The sequence below is a fragment of the Schistocerca piceifrons genome, chromosome 1 (genome assembly GCF_021461385.2).
Source record: "Schistocerca piceifrons isolate TAMUIC-IGC-003096 chromosome 1, iqSchPice1.1, whole genome shotgun sequence".
Classification (NCBI taxonomy): Eukaryota; Metazoa; Arthropoda; class Insecta; order Orthoptera; family Acrididae; genus Schistocerca; species Schistocerca piceifrons.
In genome coordinates this window covers 741,566,027-741,578,125 of record NC_060138.1, presented here as the reverse complement: position 1 = coordinate 741,578,125, position 12,099 = coordinate 741,566,027, and positions in this window count along the sequence as shown.

The following is a 12,099-nucleotide window of genomic DNA, read 5'->3' as shown; positions in this document are numbered from 1 at the left end:
TCACCCCTCGGCCCGCACTGGTCTCCATCAACAGATATTACAAGATTTACATAAAATATTATTTTCATCACGGGATAATGGAGGAGGGCCAAGGGCCACGCGCGCGGGATTAGGTGAGGAGCGGCTGCAATCTTAGCGTGGAGACATTTGTCAAGCGCAAAGACAATAGAGGGCGACCGAGCAGCCGGGTCAATATTGGCAGTGGAGCATCCCTGGCGACTGCTCTATCTGGCGCCCGCGATGGGCCGGCTCCCTGTCACTGCGGGGGTTCATCAGTTAAACCGTTTAATTAGGATACATATTAGACGATAATAGCAGTTAGTACTCATGGAAAGAAGACCTGTCAACGACAAAGTGAGATTAGACTTCAACATCCTAACGACAACGTAGTCCTCAGTGATGAACACTGAACATTTTTGGGCAACGATGTGGTACAGAATTACTCGTGGTGTTTTAGAAGGAACCATCCTGTTGCTGACGTAGAGGGGTTGAAGGAAGCAACGAACAGAAAAAAGAGAGAGAGATCAGGCTAGAATTTGAAGCCAAATCCTTTCCATCGATAGTCCAGCGTCTTAATCATTACGCACGTCTCTCGGTGCAAGTGGTCTGCTTCTCCAGTAAATAGTGTTAATGCTGGTTATGTTACATCTCATTATCAGAGAAGTGAGCTGAAATTGTGAATGAAATAGTACACAACATCATGCACGACGAAACAAAGTGGCATAGACTAAACAAAATTGCTGCCTGGAGTTTTATCATCAAAGGGAAACGAGGGTTAACAATGATTCGCCATAAAGAAATAAATATAAGCGAAGACTGTGAAGATGAGATTTATCGAACTGCATATGGCAGGTTGACATGCGCTGAGCAGTGCCAGGAGTCACTTCTGTGGATCCCGGAGCGGTCGTCATCGACTTGCTGAAGCCAGGGGACTGCACATTCGCCGTTGTTGCAACGTATGTCCCTTGCTGGATTCGTGGAGACAGTTTCAGAACTGCAAGACGTAGGGTGCTGGTAGTGGCACGAAGTGATTAGTAGTAAGTAGTGAGTGCATTAATAAATGTTATTAGTAGGTAATAATTAATGAATTAGTTAAAAATTGTTATCTTTCTCGTATAGTTACCAAATGAAATGATAGAATAATAATTATAATATACAATAAAACCTTACAGTCTGCTTTAGTTTCAAGGCAGCAGATTTTTGTGTAAACCGGCTGTAAATAAATCATACCGGAGTAGATATTTACATGAGTCTTCAAACTTTTATTTGCTAAGCAAATAGTTTATCATAGTAACGAGAACTACTACTGATATTACTGTATAGCTTTTGTCCATTTTAGCGCTCTACATAAGATACCATGTATTTTTTCACACAGCATTACCACGAAGGAACTTGTTTACTCATATTTCACGAAACTGACCTCTACCTGTTTTGTTATTTATGCAGATTTTTCAAAAATTACAAGTTTTTTTGTGTGGTAAGTGTGTGAGATGTATAAAATGAGGTCGCTGTAGAGCAATGTCACATTTCAAAAAATTGGTCCAGGAGCCACAAACAACAACAATTATTTACCAAAATCTGAGCTTGATCTCACAATAAGCGTATTAGTACTTCACCAAATGCGCCTTGGTAAGGGGTCTTGTGTTTGATACCCGGGCGGATCGGAGATTTTCTTCGCTCGGAAACTGGAGATTTGTGTCCGCTTAACCATTTTCTCTCATCTCCATCTACGCCAAAATCGCGGAAGTGGCTTCAGATATAAAGAACTGCATCAGATAGGGTCGCCTGGCCAATAATACCATATGATCATTTCATCAAAATGTAGACTCAAACCCAGTGTTGCTAAAACACAATGTGCCAATTCCATCTGTGCCAGCGAGATGTATCACTTCGGATAAGACTAAGTTATAGTGTAATCAGAAAAATGGGACACAATGTGAGCTAAACAAGACTGTTAGTCATTTCAGAACTGACATTATAATTCGCTATACTCTTGTCCAAATTTAAAAAAAAAATTGCTGTGACGACACTGTTTCTACAACAAGTTTGCGAGATCATCAATGGAAGTGGATGTTGTTTCTAGAGGCTTTTCGATTGATCTAGTTTCCTCTGCAGTCCAACATTGTTCTCAAGCAGAAATGGAAAACAATCGTACTGCTGTGTCTCATGAGTAGCTGAGTGCAGCTGTCAGAAAAGTAAGACAAGCTGATTCACTTCCATCGACTGGGTTTCATATCTTCACCGACAACACTCAAGAGCGAGGAGGTATCCCATTTTGGAAAGCAGATTTTTCACCGAAATTATTCAAATCAAGAATAATATTATACGAGTAAGCGTACAAAATGTGTCTGCTAACGCAGACTTTTTCTCAGTACATGTAAACCAACTATAAATATTTTATGAAAAGTTTATTTCTACAGTCTCAAATGCATGACATAAATGACTGATGACTAGTTTCGATATGTATAATGATCGTCTTCGGATATGAACATTTACAATCGGTGATCAATCATTCGTGTCATGTAACTGTATAAGAAAAACTTTATTAAGCTAATAGGTTTGAGCAGAAGACAGATTGGAGAGACAGAGGCAAAAACGCAGCTCAGTTTCCTCGAAGTCCAGTCATTGCAAACGTTGGCTACCAACTAGGAAGAAAATTATGGTCCTGTTTGGATCGTCACCGTACTAAAGAAGGCTGTGCAACCACTTCAACCACGCAGGAGGCTTCAAAGAGGATAATGTTTGACAGATTTACTTTGTGAAGAGTGGCAATGATGTTCGGGGAAACAACTCCAGAAACAGACACTCCTCGCACATAATCACGTCATATCTAGCTAGATCGAGTGACGCAACACATACATTTGACGAGAGACGCTAACTAGTTTGTGTGAAGCATGCATATGCCTGTCATTCAGTAAAAAATTGTAACATTTTTATCATTTGCACTTGCGGTTCATATGACATTAATAATAAGGAAGACACATGTAAAAGAATTATAAGTTATTGAAATAGTGTTATACATCAATTTATTCCTGAAAAATGAAGACATTTTCAAATCACCACGATGTATCTACTGCGGTTTTCATCTGATACCGAATTTGTACGGCAGATGACGATAGGGAAGTTAAAATAATTCAACATGAGGACTCGAACAAATCTGTTTGGCAGGTTTCAGTAGTTTTCCCACCGTCAGAGAGACTGCCTCCGTAGTCGAGGTTCTCGAAGCATCCCAGCGCTGTGAACCCCGGACAGAGGTTACCGGTTCGAATCGATTATCACCTGAAATCGTCGGGTAAGGAGCGAAGATGTGACTGGTAACATTTTCCCATCATTAGGTTGTTCACCAATGTTTTTGGATATATTGCAGTCGAATTTATGTTATCTTGATTCTGGTCCACAGTTTTGATAAACTTTAGGAATGACATCATGTAACGGCGTAAGCTACTGCTAAAACCTTTAAAAATAACCTTACGGTGTTACCTGATATCATTTCTAAAGTATAATACAAGAAACACCGTAGTAATATTGTGGATCGTATCCCAGTGTGCATAGCAGAGAGACTAATTTCATCGAATGGTTTTAAAGGGTTCCTATGGCTTCCACCCTCTACATTTCTGTGGTGTCCGTTCTAAAATTTGAAAAGTCAATAGGTCTTCGCTGGTCCAAAGCGAAACTGCTGTCTACTACGGTCAGGCGTTCCTTAGAACCTGTAAACGGTTGCACAAAAGCCTCTCACAGATTTTAGTCCATGTATATTACAAGCAACCTGATCGATATGATTCTGGTTCTCATGGATCCCTATCGGTGGTACTCTTAATAATTACTGTGTTAAATGTTTCCAGACTACAGGAACCTGACAAAGCTTCAGAGCGTCATTCTTTAAAGTCGTTAAACGTGGCGTTGTATGTGGTGGGACCTGGTGTAACGCATCCTAGTGGATATGGTATGGTCCTAGTGCTTGGCGATGCTATCATTAAGGCGTAAGTTTAGTAATGCAGTAGTTGCTAAGTTCTTTGTTCACCCGCATTAGGTGAATGGTCATCGCGGCGGAATGCCACGCGAAGGGGCCCGGGTTCGATTCTCGGTTGGGGCAGGAGATTTTCTGCTCTCAGGGACTGGGTGTTGTCCTTATCATCATTTCATCCCCATCTCCGACGCGGAAGTCGCCCAATGTGGCGTCGAATGCAGTAAGTACTTGCCCTCGGTGGTCGAAATTCCCCGAATGGGGGACTCGCGGCCCACAGTGCCATACGCTCATTTCCATTTTTTTTGCTGAGTTCTTAAGTTGCTTTAAATTCTCAAGAGACTGAGGTATTTTGCTCGTGAGCCTATATTTTACTCCCCTTAATGCGTTTGACCTTGGCTATGTTTAAATTATTACTTACTTGAGCTGAAGTTTGATTTCAGGTTGGAAATTGTGACTTCTTATATATTGCAAAGCTTACCTAAATAAAAGTCTCAGCTATTGTAATTTGTTACCTATCTAAGCCAATCAGTCCTAGCCTTCCTTCGTACTGTCCACGAGCGCCACAAAAAGGATAGACAGTATCATGTCCATAGTTCAACGTGAAGAATAAAATGCTCGTGCTGACGAAAGACGGCATCATTATTCATTTTTTTCCGTCTCAGAAGAGTGTGACTCAGTGAAGGAGGAAACGCTCGTGGCGCTCTTGCGGGGCTCTGCGAAACAGTCGACACTTCAGAAAACAAGACTAAACCGGCGTAGCGGGGTGGATGACAATATAAGCGCCCGCGGTCTTAGGAACAGCCCTAACGAGGGAGGTCGGACGTTCATTAGGAGCAAGATGTCGCCGCCTCGCCTGTTCCGAGGCGGACTTTATTAAAGGCCAGCGAGCGGCGGGAATTTCCCGCGGCTGCCGGCTGCCGCCCGGCCGGGGAATCCCCGGCCCGGCCCTCGAGCACTCTGGTTTTAATAACGCCCCACGCCGCGCCGCGCCGCGCCGTGCCGTGCAGCTCTGCTCGCGTTGTTTTACGACGGTACACTATTTATGGGATTTTTATTCCGGGGTGTCTTCCGCAGCTCCTATCTCTCTGGCAACCAGCTCACCCCCTGCCACCCCCTCGGGTCCCCACCCCGCCGTCGCTTCGCCCTTATCTCCCGAGGACAAATAAAGAAGGCAGTGTGCGCATCGCGAGTCCCGCAGCTCACCGGAAGGGGAGGGACGCGAAGAAGGAAGGAAGCGAGGAAGGAAGGAAAAATCGCTCAGGGTGTTCCTTGTCGAACATATATAACCGGGAGCGCGGTTCAAGTGCGCAGATAGTATTATGACGGACAGGTCGAGATACCCCGGGTCGGTCCATACGTCTTCCGGGCAGTGCGACGTTGTCCCCCCTCCCCCACCCCCTATCTCTCCACCCCCTCATCCCTGAAGGCAGTTTCCGCGCCACCCCTCTTGCTGCTCCACCTCCAGCGCTTCTTCCCCGATACCGCGCTTGGACGCGCGCCGAAAACACAAGTAAGGTCCCCCATGTGTAATGCAGGAGACAAGGTAGTGCACTTTGTGATATCCGGCGTGACGCGTGCTGTAAAAATACGGCCGCCCGCCAGACGCCCTAAATCTGTGTTTAAGCGCTCCGGAGTGTCCTCACCTCCGAGCGACACCTGCGTGGGAGACTTCGCGACACGGTGATGCCATCACGGGCGGCAAGTTACAGCGACTCCTCCGCCCACTGACACACGTCGCTAGTTTGCACTGGCAATGAAAAGAGACAATGTTAGGGAGGCGTACGCGGAAAACGGATACGGCTAACAAGAACAGAAAGTTTCATAAACAGTTACATTTCCCGATGCCGGGCTTATCGGTACAGGTTGGATCACGTTGAGAAATAAGACCGCTTCAGCTGTGAAATCCTTTTATTCTTAGACATTTTACAGTGCTTACAGTTGCATCTTCAGGAGCGACCTGACACCTTAGTTGAGAACAAGCTGTGGACGAGCGGTTCTATACGCTAGAGTCTGGAACCACGCGACCAATACGGTCGCAGGTTCGAATCCTGCCTCGGGCATGGATGTGTGTGATGTCCTTAGGTTGGTTAGGTTTAAGTAGTTCTAAGTTCTAGGGGACTGATGACCTCAGAAGTTAAGTCCCATAGTGCTCAGAGCCATTTTTGAAAACAAGTTTAAAAATAAATAACCCCAAACCTAAAATTAAATTGTAATGGAAATTGTATTCACTGAAGTCAAGTCACGATACACGTAAGAAGTTATAGGAAGAGCATATATCCGCAAAAGGAAACGAATATGTTCTAAACATAATAAGATGCGATGGAGAACACTCCGTTAAAAACCTATGGAGAGGGGTAAAAACAAACGAAGATAAAATAATCACGTATGTCTCACTGGCCTATTGCAAGTCTTCCAGTTGGGCGCCACTTTGGCGACTTGGGTCCCTAACCTATCCCAGATATTCACCCGGGAAAGGAAACCTACAGTGTTTTTAACTTGTTATCCGAGCCAAGTGTCATCTCAGGCTGCTCCTCACATCGTTGGGAGGTGAAGACTAATTTAAAAGGCAGGCTGAAAAATGTAAGGTCTGACAGGGATTCGATCCTGCAACCTTTTCATCTTCAGTCCTCTTTTTTTCTTTTCATTTTGTTCGTTATTGTTATGGTTATTTGGCCTGGGCAGACGTCACATGACGCCCCTTCAAGTTCATCGTTGAACACTTCATCCACTTTTTTTTTTTTTTTTGTTACAGAGGGTGATCACCTTCTGCCTGAAGACCACGAGCCTCCGTGCCGGCGCCGCTACACCCTCAGACCCAACAAATGATGAATTTTACGTAGTCACAATGGGATCTAAGAGGAATGCCGAGTTAAACATCCAATTCACATGGTATCTGCGTAACAGTCCACCGACTAAAAAAAACTTTTGCTGCCATAACAATAGTATATCAAGGAAATTGCACTGTCGTGTAAAGTTCCCATTAATTTCTAAAATAAAACATCATAGCATACCAATCAGGCATAATCCGTGACACTTATGTTTAGCTGGTAACCCAAATAATTCGCAGGTGGCACACGAAAATTAGACACATGGAAAGATAAAATACTAACATGTGGAGCAGGAACGATAATAAGTAAACTAAATAATATCCGTGACATACTGCAAATATGGAAGGGATGATAAAGATTGATTACAGCGGAAGAAACTTACCAAAAACAGAGGTAGAGACCTATGTGGGAGGTGCACACCAGAATGCTCGAACACTACTGAGAACCAGGAGTAACCGACCAGCAAGCATCGTGGGCAAGCAGGTTGGAATGTGCACACGGACACGGAAGCGGCAACGGTATGGAACATGTGTAATCATGCCTCGAGAGATAGACGAGAAGGCTGGGTAGAACCCTTACATTTAATATAGATTTAGTATACAATATAAAATGTTAACATATGCCTAAGTGAATCTGAGACGACTTATATCAACAAACTGAAGTGCCGAAAGATGGAAAAAACAAATGTCTTATAATTAATAGCTAAATTGAAATGATAAATTAAAAGTTGAAATAGTCATCTAAACCAGAAAATTATTAACTTAATGATTATAATTACTAGAACGTGCATGTAGGCAATTAAGCTATGAACAGTAATTACAATGATGATATATTAGAAAGCCTCATACAGGACTCTCTGAAATGACATGGGAAAGAAAGAGACGGCGGGGGGGGGGGGGGGGGGGGCAGCAATTAATCTACATTGTAACTCTGAACGTACCAGCAGGAGGTAATATCTCTTCCACTGAACAAATGCCCTTAGCTTAAAGGTATGCATTTAGAGCCCTATTTACTGGATATTTTTTTCTTCTTTTGGTCCGAACTACCTCCTCCCGCAGTGTCGAAAGCAAAGAGCTTGCAGTAGTGGCGGTCCAGTCAGAGGTACCAGAAAGATTTTCACTTATAAATTTTCGCTCGGGCTTTTCCGGACCATGGTCTGTGGCCTCAAATTTATATATTTACCCTTCTCCATAAACCCTTAAAGTTCGAAACATCATCACGGAATCACCCTGTATCTACATCTACATCTACATTGATACTCCGCAAGCCACCCAACGGTGTGTGGCGGAGGGCACTTTACGTGCCACTGTCATTACCTCCCTTTCCTGTTCCAGTCGCGTATGGTTCGCGGGAAGAACGACTGTCTGAAAGCCTCCGTGCGCGCTCTAATCTCTCTAATTTTACATTCGTGATCTCCTCGGGAGGTATAAGTAGGGGGAAGTAATATATTCGATACCTCATCCAGAAACGCACCCTCTCGAAACCTGGCGAACAAGCTACACCGCGATGCAGAGCGCCTCTCTTGCAGAGTCTGCCACTTGAGTTTATTAAACATCTCCGTAACGCTATCACGGTTACCAAATAACCCTGTGACGAAACGCGCCGCTCTTCTTTGGATCTTCTCTATCTCCTCCGTCAGACCGATCTGGTACGGATCCCACACTGATGAGCAATAAGTATAGGTCGAACGAGTGTTTCGTAAGCCACCTCCTTTGTTGATGGACTACATTTTCTAAGCACTCTCCCAATGAATCTCAACCTGGTACCCGCCTTACCAACAATTAATTTTATATGATCATTCCACTTCAAATCGTTCCACACGCATACTCCCAGATATTTTACAGAAGTAACTGCTACCAGTGTTTGTTCCGCTATCATATAATCATACAATAAAGGATCCTTCTTTCTAGGTATTCGCAATACATTACATTTGTCTATGTTAAGGGTCAGTTGCCACTCCCTGCACCAAGTGCCTATCCGCTGCAGATCTTCCTGTATTTCGCTGCAATTTTCTAATGCTGCAACTCATGGTTTCTTCTCGGACTATGTCTGTGAGAAAACTGAGAATGGAGGTAACTGGTTCACTACGTACTCTCCGCTGCTAATTCAAGCTGTTGTCTTGCGAACTCAACCGAAAATTCTAATTTGTTTCATACGGGAATATTGGGACATCGTAATGTTTAATGTATCTCGGCCACATGAAGATCAGGTGGGCAGTGGACATGGTACAAAACGGAGAATGAATTATCCTTTTGGTATGAAGTACATTGTAAAACAGCAAAGCTTCATTGTATTTGCTGCATATTATGGTAATAAATAAATACGCTTTCAAGACATGGAGCCTTCAGAAGCCTCTGTGGGAGGGTGGATTAAAGTCTGTCCCATTATTGACATAGTTATTAGAGACAATGCAAAATGTGCTTGTACAGAAGTATGGAGAGAGCAAAGCGTCTTCAAATATTCAAGGCGGCTATCCCAACTTTGAGCTTAACTAAATTGGGAAAGCTATAGAAAACTTAAATCTTTTTTAGCAGATTAGAAGATTTGGGCTCTGCTACTTCCCACTGCGAGTCAAATGCCACATGCAACGCACCACCTCACTTAGTCTGAGAAATACACTGTAAGACAAAAAATAACATACCCTGAAGTAATTATCCGAATGAGACGGTAATCGGTAGATGTGACGTACATGTACAGGAAAACAGATGATTACAATTTCAGAAAATTTGGATGATTTATTCGAGAGAACGAGCCTCACAAACTGAGTATGTCAATAACGTGTCGGCCCACCTCTGGCTTTTATGCAAGGCAGTTAGTCCTCCTAAGGAATATCATGCCTGAGTCTGTCAGAATCCCGAGCTGGTTAGAGGCCACTGCCCGTAATGCTCCAAACGTTTTCAATTGGGGACTGATCCGGTGGCCTTGCTGGACTAGGTAAGATTTGACAAGCACAAAGATCAGCAGCAGAAAATCTCGCCATGTGAAGGAGGGCATTATCTTCGTGAAATGTAAGCCCAACATAGCTTGTCATGAAAGGCAACAAAAGGGAGTGTAGAACTGTAGAATATCGTCAACGTACCGGTGTGCCTTAAGGATGTCGCGAATGACACCCAAAAGGGTCCCGCAGTAAGATAAAATGCCACACTAGATCATCACTTTTGGATTCTGGTCGTATGACGGCCGATGTTCAGGTGGGTATCCTACCGCTGCCTGGGGCATTTCCAGACACGTCTTCGCCAGTTATCGCGGCTGAATTCGAAGACAGTTCTACTCAACTCAATGAGATTTCAGGCTGAAGACGCGTCTGGAGACTCCACGGAGAGCGTTATGATAACAGCCTCCCTGTCGCCCGCCACGATATTCTGGACCCCTTCTCTTATTCTTCATTGGAAGCCATTCAGGGCTTACATTTCAGCAAGACAACGCCCTCCTGCACACTGAGAGTTACTAAGGTTTGTCTTCGTGCTTATCAAATCCTACCTTGGCCAACAATGAAGCATTATGGCATGGGCCTCCAACTGGCTTGGAATTTTGAGTATCCGACGCGCCAATTGGACACAATTTGGCACAACGTCCGTCAAGAGGACATCCAACAACTCTGGCAACCCCAATGCCAAGCCGAGTAACTGCTTGCACAAGGGTCAGTGGTGGGCAAACGCGTTACTGACTTGTTCAGCTTGTGAAGTTCGTTGTCTTGAATAAAACCATTTGTTTGTCTGTACTTTTGGATAATTCCTTCTTGGTGCAACGTTTTCCTTTTTTCTTAGACTGTCATAGAAATGGCTTCTATTACATGTCGAGCGCGGTGAGTCCTCTGTCATCGATATTGATTGTCAGGCGATGTGTGGCCCTATCATATTTTTGCAGTTGGAGACGGATGAAGATGAGCCTGATCTGAATCGATTCTGGAAGCTGGAGTAAAAACTGTTGCTGTGTTACACCAGTCAACCGGGGCATAGAGTTTCGCCTTTCTTCCCATGTCAGTTTTCCTTCGTCCGCTTCGTCACAGCCTCCTGCAGAATTCAGCTCCGCACAACAGCTACAAATGTCAACATCTACTGACCTTGAGGACTTGTCTAACTCAGGTGGGATAGCTGTAGTCTGACGAAGCTGCAGGTCACCTCTCACGTGACAGCTTGTGTACCTAGCAAACTTTGATACCGATCTGGGACAAGCACACTGTCGCAGACATACTTCTCCCTAATCACAAGAGTGCAATTATTAACTACTGAGGCACATGCCGAGGCAACCGTAGTGCAATAGTATTCGCGCTTACACAGGATGGTGAAAAGAAGAAGAAATACTCCTATAATGATAATTGCGGAAGCCGATACCTATCAAGACATGAGTAAATGTGTTCTTTCATTACCATGGGTCTTTTACTTAGAAGTAAACACTATAGGCACTGCTGTTTCTTGTTTGCGTGCATGCTGAAACATTCCTCAGACCTTCTTCGCAGTAAATCACGTACTCTTTCAAATACACCCGACTCCATTTTGACTGCATCACACGCATTGGTGACACTTTCCTGTAAGGTCTGCATATTGTCGATCGGTTGTAAATACACCCGTATCTTTAAATGTCCCAATAGAAATCCATTGGATTCAGGTCCATTGCACTGGGTGCCACGCAAATGGGTCTCCTCTATCAATAAATCGGTCATGATACATTGCGGTGAGGTTTAACCACACGATCCGTCTGCAAAGTTAACATTCTGCAATTTATCACGAAGAAATCGGTGATGTACATACTTGTTAATCTGTTTGGTTAAGTGCATATCCCCATGAGTCCGTCACCGACATTTCCTGCCCATACATAGATACTGAAGCGACTCCGTCTCACCTCCATGGCTAATTGAGCATTTGCGTCTGCACACACGCATGTGCTGTGGTAATATACTATGCCATGTCTTGTGAATAGTAAGGCAGTCCCAGTAGTGCCGGACCAAGGTATTCGAAGCGGCACTATGGTTGCTTATAGCAAGCCTAGATTTAGTTCTGGAGAAGGTCGGGCTGACAACAATACACAAAATATTGCATCGTTTTATTAACGGGGTACACCAGGGTGATGGTCGTGTTTGGAACCGATATTCATGACTTATTTCAGTGAAACAACAAACAAGTTACAAAACTTATTGTAGAACGTTTTTGGTTTGGGTTACGTATTTTCTTTAAGAGAAGAACTTGCACCAAATGACACTACACGACGTTGACGTAAGACCTGTGCGAGAAATGCGAGGGCGCTTGCTGCGAGGTCCGAACGCCACAATTTTCAAGTAACAAAATTCCAAAAACTGCTTTGAAA